Below are 10653 nucleotides of genomic sequence, written 5' to 3'. Positions count from 1 at the left end.
AGCAGAGACCCCGCAGGCCGCCCTGCATGACAGCCAGCCTGTTCCTGTGTCTGGCCTGGGGCCACCTGGTAGGAGCTACAAAGTGGTTTGCGGTTGGGAGCTGCCTGTGTTAAGATTAGAAACACCTGGGAGTGGTTATGCTGTGAACTGAGCCTGGCTGCTGCTAGGGCCAGGCTTGGGACTCTTAGCCCGAGGTTCCGGGTTATGCTGAGGCCAGATGTTGCTTGTTTGGTGTTTGTGAGCCTTTGAGAGATACTGAACTTTAGTACAGGCCCACGTTTTCCCTGGTGTGGCTCCGCCTCTGAGAGAAGTTGCTGCTGAACTTCTTGAACTGTGTTGGCTGGGTGGCCTCGGAGTGAGCTGGCTTGAAGGAGACATAAATCTGGCCCGCCCTGTGCCTTCGGCTTGGTGTGGAGAAAGCTCAACAAAGGAACAGTGTTGCCCCCCAGCACTGGACGGTGCTGCTCCTCCAGCCTTCACTCTGAAGCCAGACACCTCAGTTTCTCCCCGTGTGTCCCAGGTGCTTTTCAAGCTGCTGCCCCAGCGCCGGAGCTCAGAGCAAGTGAATGCAGCAGTAAGTCCGTGTGCGGGCCCTTTAAGAGGAGCATCTGGGACTCCAGCCGCCCTCCATGTCACTCAGCCACCATCTCTGCTGGTTTTCACAGCCAGAAGTTGTGGGGACTTCTCTCCCTGGCACTGGAGCCCTGGGCCGGGGAGCTGGTGTGGTGCTGGGACCCTTCATTCCTCAGAGGGACCGCCACAGCTGAGATGTCCCTCAGGATTTTTAATGGTCACACGCGGGCGTGGTACCAGCCTGCGTTTCTGCCCCTCCTCCCATCTCCAGGTGGCTTCTCCTGTGTGTCCTTAGTTGCAGGGTTGCTGTTCAGCTAAACATCAGGCGGTTCTCAGTGGTGGTGCTTCTGCAGTTTAGTTGTAATTCTGTTTGTTTTTATGCCAGTACTGCACTGTTTTGATTCCTGTAGCTTTGTAATATAGTTTGAGGTCAGGAAGTGTGATGCCTCCAGCTTTCCTATTCTTCCTCTATATTTCTTTGACTTTCTGGGGCTTTTTTGGTCTTTATGAATTTTAAAATTTTAAAATTATTTTTTATATTTCTGTGAAAAAATGTGATTGGAATTTTTTTACACTTTTTTTTTTAGTTTCAGGTGTACAAAACAATGTAATAGCTATTTATACCCCTCACCAAGTATTAATTCCATCCCCCAATCTACTATCCCTCTGAAATCATATATAGCTGTTACAACTTTTTTAAAAAAAATTTTTTTATTAAACGTATTGGAGTGATATTGGTTAGTAAAATTGTATAGGTTTCAAGTGTACGTTTCTATAGCCCATCATCTGTATATCACATTATGTGCTCACCACCCAGAGTCAGTTCTCCTTCCATCACCATAAATTTGACCCCCTTTACTCTCTTTACCACTTTCTTCTCCCCTTACCTTCTGGTCACCACCACACTGTTGTCTGTGTCTATGAGTTTTTGTTTGTGGGTTTGTTTGTTGCTTTTAGTTTTATATCCCACGTTTGAGTGAAGTCATAGGGTTCTTGACTTTTTCTGCCTGACTTACTTTGCTTGGCATGATAATCTCAAGATCCATCTATGTTGTCACAAATGGCAGAATAATTTTCCATGGTGTATATGTACTACATCTTCTTTATCCAGTCATCTATCAAAGGAAACTTTGGTTGTTTCCATGTCTTGGTCACCGAGAGTAATGCTGCAGTGAACATAAGGGTACATATATCTTTACAGATAAATATTTTCAGATTTTGGATACCCAGAAAAGGGATTGCTGGCTCACATGGTAATTCTATCCTTAATTTTTTATTATTTTTTATTTTGGTATATATACACAATGGAATACTATATCCTTAATTTTTTAAAGGAAGCTCCACACTGCCTTCCATAGCAGCTGCACCAATTTACATTCCCATCAACAGTGTATGAGGGTTCCTTTTTCTCCACAGCCTCTCCAACACTTGTTATTATTTGTCTTGTTGATGATGGACAGTTATTATTTGTCATGCTGACAAATAACAGGTGTGAGATGATATCTCATTGTGATTTTGATTTTCATTTTCCCTAATAGCTAGTGAAGTTGAGCATTTTTTCATATATCTGTTTGCCGTTTGTATGTCTTCTTATGAGAAATGTCTATTCAGGTCCTCTGCCCATTTTTTAATTGGATTGTTTGTTTTTTTGGTTGTTGAGTTGTATGAATTCCTTATTTTTTGGATACTAAACCCTTATTCAAATTTGCAGATATCTTCTCCCATTTTGTTGGTTGCCTCTTTGTTTTGTTGATGGTTTCTTTTGCTGTGCAGAAGCTGTGATAGAGATTGCGTTGAACCTGTAGATCTATTTGGGTCATATGGATATTTTAGCAATATTAATTCTTCCAATCATTAACATAGGATACATTTCCATATAATTGTGTCATCTTCATTTTCTTTCATCAATGTTTTGCAGTTTTCAGTGTACAGGTCTTTCATTTTTTTGGTTAGGTTTATCACTAAGTATTTTTTTGTGTGTGCTATTGTAAATGAGATTGTTCAGTTCTTTTTTGGAGCGCTTATTGTGTAGAGAAACAACTGACTTTTGTATGTTGATTTTGTATTCTTCAACTTTCCTGAATTCCTTTATTAGTGTTTTTTTTTTTTTTTCAGTCTCTTTGTATATTGACACATAGACCCTGCCCTCTGTAATCAATTCTTCCTTTGTAATTTGGATGCCTTTTATTTCATCTTCTTGGCTAATCACTGAACAGGATTTCCATTTCTATGTTGAATACAAGTGCCAAGAGTTAACATCCCTGTCTTGTTTCTGATTTTAGAGGAAAAGCTTTCAGGTTTTCACCTTTGAGTATGATGAGTTTGTCATATGTGGCCTTTATTATGTTGAAAAACATTCTTCCATACCTAATTTGTTGAGTGTATTTATTATCAAAGGATGTGGAATACTGTTAAATGCCTTTCTTCCCGTTGAGATGTTCATATAACTTTTATCCTATATTCTTTTAATATGGTATATCAAATTCATTGATTTGCCTACATTGAAACCCAGGGAAAATCTTATTTGATGATAATATATGATACTTTGAATTTGTTGCGGAACCTGGTTTTGTTCAGGATATTTGCATGTATGTTCATAAGGGATAATAGCCTGTAATTGTCATTTCTTATAATGTCTTTGTCTTGCTTTGGTATCAGGGTGATTTTGATCTCATAAAATAAGTTTGGAAGTATTCTTCAGATTTTTAGGGGAGCTTGAGAAGAATGGCTTATTTATTAAATGTTTGGTAGAATTCACCAGTAATGTCATTTTGTGTTGGGGTATTCTTTTGGGGGAAGTTTCTGATTACTGATTCAATCTTCTTATTTGTTATTGGCCTGTTCAGATTTTTTTTAGTGTTTAGTATATCTCGGTAGGTTGTATATTTCTATGAATTTATCCATTTCTTCTAGGTTATGCAATTTGTTGTCATACAATGTTTCATAGCAATCTCCTATGATCCTTTATATTTCTTTGGTGTCAGTTGTAATGTTCCCTCTTTCATTTAAGTTTTGTTTAAGTTTCTTTCATTCATTTAAGTTTCATTTAAGTTTCTTTCATTTTGTTTAAGTCTTCTTTTTTCTTAGTCTAGCTAAGGGTTTGTGAATCATGTTTATTTTTTTCCAAAAGTCAACTCCTATGTTTTACATTTTCTATTGTTTCTCTCTAGTCTCTATTTCATTTATTTCTGCTCTGATCTTTATTACCACCACCACCCCCAGCTACCTTGGAGTTTATTCTTTTTCTAGTTCCTTGAGGTATAAAGCAAGGTTATTTGAGATCTTTTTTCTTAATGTAGATATTTATTGCTGTAAACTTGCCTCTTAGAACTGTTTTTTCTGCATTTCATAAATTTTGGTATGTGTTTTTCCACTTCGATTTGTCTAAAGATATTTTTTATTTCTCTTTTTATTTCTTTATTGATTCATCAGTGGTTCAGAAGTGTTTATAATTCCCAGAGATCTGTGATTTTTCAACATGTCCCCTGTTACTGATTTCTAGTTTCATACCATTATGATTGGAAAAGACATATGATATCTCAGTAATCTGGAATTTGTTAAAATATGCTTTGTGGTCTAACATATGATCTTTCCAGGAGAATATTCCATGTGTATTTGAGAAGAATGTGTATTCTGAAGCTGTTGGATAGAATGTCCTGTATATATTTCTTAAGTCCATCTGGTCTTCTTGATTTTTCTGTTCAGATTACCTACCTATTACTGAAAGTGAGTTATTAAAGTCAGCTACTACTATTGTCTATTTCACTCTTCCATTCTGTCAATGTTTTCTGTGTTTATCTAGATTCTGTGATGTTGGGTGCACATGTATGTATAATTTTTATATTTTCTTGATGAATTAGCCCTTTTTATTATGTGATAACTTTTTTGTCTCTTGTTATAGGTTTTTTTTAAGTCTATTTTGTCAGCTATAAGTATAGGCATTCCTACTCTCTTTCGTTATCAGTTGCATGAAATACCTTTTTTCATTCCTTCACCTTCAGCCTATGTATGTCTTTAAATCCAAGACGAGTCTCTTGTAGATAGCATAGCGCTGGGTCTTGTTATTTTATCCATTTAGTCACTCTGTTCTTTTTAACTTAGAAGTTTAATTCATTTACATTGGAAGTAATTACTTCAATAATTACTTTCAGTAATTACAGGTAAGGACTTACTACTGACGTTTTGTTAATTGGTTTCTGTCTGATTTGTAGTTCTCTTATTTCTGTCTTGTCTTTCCTTGTGGTTTGATGACTTTTTAAAAATAGTTATGTAGTGTTTATTTTCTCTTACAGTTAAAAGTGTTTATTTTCTCTTCAGCTTTTACGTATCTACTATAGGATTTTTCTTTATGGTTATCATGAGGCTTGTGTTGAGCCACTTATAGTTATAATGGTCTAATTTAAGCCTATAACAATGTACTTTTAATTGCATACAAAAGCTCTACACATTTATTTACCCCTCCCCACACATTATATTATTGATGTCAGAGTTTATGTCTTTTTTTTAAATTGTGAGTCCATTAAAAAGGGTTTGTGGTTATAGTTATTCTTAATACTTTTAAGAATAAGCAGCGTACAGTATTACATTATCCTGTTCATCTATGTACATGTGACCACAAAACAGCAGGTTTGAACTTCACAAGTCCACTTACCTGTGGATTTAAAAAAATTGTATTTTTCAATGGTCAGCTGTATTTACCTTCACAAGTAAGATTTGCACTTTCACATGCTTTTATTTTTCTGTTTAGTGTTTGTAGATTTCAACTTGAACCCCCTTACGCACTTCTTGTAAACAGGTCTAGTGGTGACACACTCTCTCAGTTTTGGTTTATCTGGGAAAGTCTTTATTTCTCCTTCATTTTTAAAGTACAGTTTTCCCAGATGTAATATTCTTGGTTGGCAAGTTTTTTATTCTTTCAGTATTTTAAATATATCATCCCTTTTTCTCAAAACCTGAAAAATTCCTGCTGAGAAATCCACTTATAGCCTCATGGGAGTTCCCTTGTATGTGACGAGTGGCTTATTTCTTGCTGCTTTCAAAATCCTCTTTTTGTATTTGGCTTTGACAATTTAATCATAACACATATTGGTGTAGACTTATTTTGGTTCAATCTGTTTGGTGACTTTGTGCTTCATGAATTTTCTTTTTCTTATCAAATTTGAAAGGTTTTTCAAGCATTATTCTTTAAATAGATTTTCTGTCCCCTTTTCTTCTTTTCCTTCTGAGGCTCACATAATGCACACATAGTTTCTTTTGATAGTATTCCATACTCTGATAGGCTTTCTTACTCTTTCTAATTCCTCTTTTTGTGCCTCTGACTGTAATTTCACATGACTTCTCTTTACTAATTCTTTTTTTTAAAGATTTTATTGGGGAAGGGGAACAGGACTTTATTGGGGAACAGTGTGTACTTCCAGGCCTTTTTTCTAAGTCAAGTTGTTGTCCTTTCAATCTTAGTTGTGGAGGGCACAGCTCAGCTCCAGGTCCAGTTGCCGTTGCTAGTTGCAGGGGGCACAGCCCACCATCCCTTGCGGGAGTCGAGGAGTTGAACTGGCAACCTTGTGGTTGAGAGCCCACTGGCCCATGTGGGAATCGAACCGGCAGCCTTCAGAGTTAGGAGCATGGAGCTCCAACCGCCTGAGCCACCGGGCCGGCCCTTTACTAAATTCTTTTTGATTGTGCTCTTCAAATTCTCTATTGGAATTTTCACTGTACTCACTGTTCTTGAGTTCCAGGATTTCTGTTTGTATTTTTCTTATGGTTTCCATTTCATTGTTGAAAGATCACATACAGCGGTGTGCTTGAACCAGCAGCATGTATATTTTTACATCTCCAAATAGAAGTTTTCAAGAAGATGAATTTCATGTGACCTTGAAGTCTGATTTTTATGTGTTCATGATTAGAATGCCAAGCCCATTGTTCCATCTATCACCTCCTCTGCTCAAGCTAAACAAAGAGCAGTAGAAACCTCTCAACTCAACAAAACACATCATGAATGTTTGCTGATTGTGAAACCTATTTGTCAGTCCTTCTGGTAGGCGGGGAATAAATGGTGCTTAGTCTCCTTTATGGGTTTATCTATTCATTCACTGGTTAAATAATTTTGTGATACATAAAAGAGTAGCTTGTATGAGCCACAATCCCATGAGTGATGGATTAGGTTGTTTGACAGCTATGCTAGTCATCTCCACAAGACACTGTCCTCAGTCTAACATCTGCATTTGCACTGCTGCCCCACCAGAAATCAATTCCGGCAGTGCTCCAGGACACAACATGCAAAACCCACACCTGAGTCTTAGCCCTATTTTCAGGCACAGTCCTTAGTTTGCATAGTCAGGTGCTCATGCTCACATGGCTGGAGGCATTCGCGGTTGGGCCAAGGAGAGCATACATTGTTTCAAAGAGAGATATGACCTAAAGTGAATGATGGGTTACACTGAGGCGCACTGTAGGCGGCAGTTTTATGGCATCAAATTGAGGACTTTTATTCTTCTCAAGGACAATGGGATTGGGTCCTTCAGAAAACCTTTCAGGAGAAAAATCACATGTCGCTTTACCAGATAAGATTCCAAGTGAACATAGCGTGCTCTTGTGATAAACTCCCTTTTTATTTTCAAACTCCATATTTATCCAGAGAGGCCACAATTACGTCATTCATAACGAATGTTACCACTAATTCTGAATTTCAGTGAAACAAACTGGTAAGAGGGTAGCGATTGCCTTTAAATTTAAGGTGAGGGGATATCTATTACATTAGAAACCACAGACACAGGAAACAACACAGGAGACTTGTTCAGCAATAAATATGTTTAAATATGTTACTTAAAACTAAATATGGACACAGGGTAAACTCTTCATAAATGTCACATTTTGGAACAGGATTTGTATAATTGCAAGGCCCTTCCTTACATAAAATTAATTAGACTATGAAGGTAGATAATTTTTCCAATGTAACATGAACAACTGCCATGGAAATCTATACCAGGGATTGAGGGCAAAAACACTCCCAAAGGTAATGAGTGACAAATGTTGTGGAAAGTCATTAAACCGTGAAAGATCATTCTATTAGAAGAGACATTGCCCTTGGCATCCAGAGTTTGAAATGCAGCCATTGTCCCTGACCTTCGGCATTAGATGTTAAACACAGTTGAGCATTTTAATAATGGAGGGTAACATACTAGATAGAGTCAGAATGAAATTTCACAGAACAGTGCATTATTGCATTAGCCAATAATTTTTATTCGTACTTTCGTGTGATTTGCTGGCGCCAAATCAGGAAACCTGGGTCTCTTGGAAAGTGTTTCCTATCCAGGTTCAGCCACCTTCAACTACACCACATTGAGGCTTGAAATCCACTTTTTAGAAAACAAAATTAGTAAAGAGGTTGAGAATATTCAAAACCGTTTTTTTTCCATAACCTGACATCCATTTTTACGAAATGGGGATTCTTCTTGAATATGTTGGTGAGGACATATGTACATTTCCTTTAGGGTATATCAGTAGGATACTAGAGGGAACTGTGACCTGAAGTAGACAGCTGGGTTTTGGGAACCAGCTTGAACATTTCAATGGTAAGGTTTGCAGGGAACATAAAAAATGAGTAAAACAGGGTATGCAGATATCTAGGGGAAAATCGCCCGTAATATCATGGTGTCACTCCCTGGTTTCCTGTGAGCAATAGATGTAGCCCTTGGTTCCCTGTAGATCCGATTGCTTTAAAAGGCAGAGCTGAGCCTCAAGGATTCTCTTGACTGGTTGGGACAGGTAGCACGTGTCGTAGCCTGGAAAAGCCTGGGGTGGAGGTCTTGTCCTTCTGTTCATGGGTCGATGATGGTCAGCGTTTCCTTGATCCATATATAGATTGAGTGAGTGATTGATCGTGTATCATTTGCATGAGGCAGCAGCAGGCCTTTGGTGCAGTCCCAGGAACAATGAAAGATATGATTACGAGAGCTGCCTTTTCTCTTTTCTTTTTTTCTTTTCTTTTGTTTTCATTTCTTTAAGATGCAGGTCAGGTGCATATAAAGCTTATCTTTTTTTTCCAAGCTGTTCCGGGATGTCCATGCTCGAGTTCTTCCAGATTAAGAGACATACAGAATCTCCAGCTCCCCTGCATGTCCCCCTTGTCGTCACCGTCCCCTGTAAGCATGCGAATGCTCAATTCCTTCCGTTTCTGGGATTTGCCTTTGTTGGGTCGCTGATGAGAACTCATATTGTCTTGAAGAGAGATGATCTAAAAATCATTCAATATAGGGTTATCTGAGACCTGCTGGAGGTTATAGGAGTGCGGCACCATGATGTGGAGGCTTCTTCTCCATTAGAGCCATGGGATTGGGTCGTTGAAGCCCCTGATTTGGTGAGACAATCCCATGTCTCCTATGGGACTCACATCTTTGTGGACACCGAACGCCGTTGACAGTGCTTTTGTGGTACCTCCGGTACCTCATAGAAGGCCCGTGAGAGGCCCCAGCTTTAGCTACTCATTGTGTCTTTCAGGGAGAAGACCTGGCTGGTGTTTCACCGTTACCTTGACGATTGAGGTGAGTAGAAGTCTTCTATCTTAGAGAGAGGCAAAGGAAACATGAGTCCATGAGGCAGGCTTGCTTTCAGGCAATAATGCATTTTGGACCTGTTTGTAAATTGAAGAGTCGATATGGGGTAGCTTTTCATGAGTATCCAACTTCGTAGACCGGATCCATACGACTCCCAATCTCTCATTTGCCCAAGTAATTAATGAGGACAATTATTAAGGGAAGTATCGTTCCCTGGGTCCTTGACCAATGTTCATGTCAGACTGTGCAGAGGGGGCATCTATGAAACTTGTATCGTACATGAGTGATAAATGTTGTGTTCAGTAAGTGTATTTCGATTAATTTCTGTACACAGAATGCATCCCTCGGCAGCCTGCATGGGAAGTTCACCCGTTTTCCATTGCTTTGGCAATAGTTGTCAAAGACGATTGAGTGTTGTCAGAACTGAATTTCACCTTGTAGAATATAACAGGGAGTCAGAATGAATATCGGCAGGACATGGGTTGTAAGAAATGCCTATAATTTTTGTTTGTACTTTGATCTGTTTTGCTGGCCCAAAATCAGGCTACATGGGGGCCTTGCCAAGTGTTTCCTATCTTGTTCGGGAACCTTGAACTGTGGCACATTCAGGACTGAAATCCACTTTTGAGAAAATGAGAGTAGGAAATAGGTTGAGAACATTGGAAACCGTTGTTTTCCCATAACCCTGATACCCCTTTTCAGGAAATAAGGGTTCCGATTGAATATGTTGGTGAGGAAATACTTGCATTTGTTTTGGGGGATGTCAGTAGGACACCAGAAGGAACTGTGAACTGAAAGTGGTAGCTGAGTTTGGGCTCATCTTGAAGTGTAACGTCAACTAATGTTTATCAATTTGTAGTTCTCCCATTTGTTACCATTTGCTTTTGATTTCAGGTGCTGTATTGTTGCCGGTTTTATAATATTATCTTCATATTTAGAATAAGCCTCGTTTCATAAAAATGTCCTTTTTGTCTCCCATTACAGACTGTTTTAAAAAATATTTTATATACTCGTAATGTTATCCCTGTCTTATTTTAATTTCTATGTTATACAATAAGTTCCTTTCCTTTAGTTTTATCTCTGTGTGTTTGTGTCTGAAATTAGTCATTTGTGTGTAGCATATAGATGGGTGTTTGTTATTTAAATTTTTTTTATGTACCCTGTGTTTTTTGATTAGGGAAACTATGTCATTTACATCTAAATTGATTATTTTTAAGTATGTAGTTATTTCTAATTTTAAATTATTTTCTGACTGTTTTGTTCCTTTCTTCCCTATTCCTTCTCTTGCTCTCTTTCTTTGTCATTTGATTACTTTCTTTAATGTTATGCATAGATTTATTTTCATTAACGTTCGTGTAGCTACTATCAGTTTTGCTTTGTCAGACTTATATATAACTACTCACGTTATAACAGTATTTCAAGTCAGTAACAGTTTGATAACCTCTCTTCTTCCATGTGTTTTTCTTTTGCCATAGAAACACAGGCGTCCCATCTCCTGGTGCTATCGATCCTGGAATTTCTAGCATCC

At 38.2% G+C, this 10653-nt stretch overlaps 1 non-coding gene across 1 annotated transcript; it reads left to right on the top strand.

The window, feature by feature from the left end:
* Positions 1 to 8764: 8764 nt before the first annotated feature.
* Positions 8765 to 8841, top strand: LOC141568347 (small nucleolar RNA SNORD115). The gene has a single exon (XR_012491497.1). It is a non-coding gene; the product is annotated as a small nucleolar RNA SNORD115 (small nucleolar RNA).
* Positions 8842 to 10653: the final 1812 nt, after the last annotated feature.

The sequence above is a fragment of the Rhinolophus sinicus genome, chromosome 13 (assembly GCF_057876585.1).
Source record: "Rhinolophus sinicus isolate RSI-liver-muscle chromosome 13, RSI-T2T, whole genome shotgun sequence".
NCBI lineage: Eukaryota > Metazoa > Chordata > Mammalia > Chiroptera > Rhinolophidae > Rhinolophus > Rhinolophus sinicus.
Note: the sequence above shows the minus strand (reverse complement) of the source record. Positions and strands in the feature narration are given on the sequence as shown.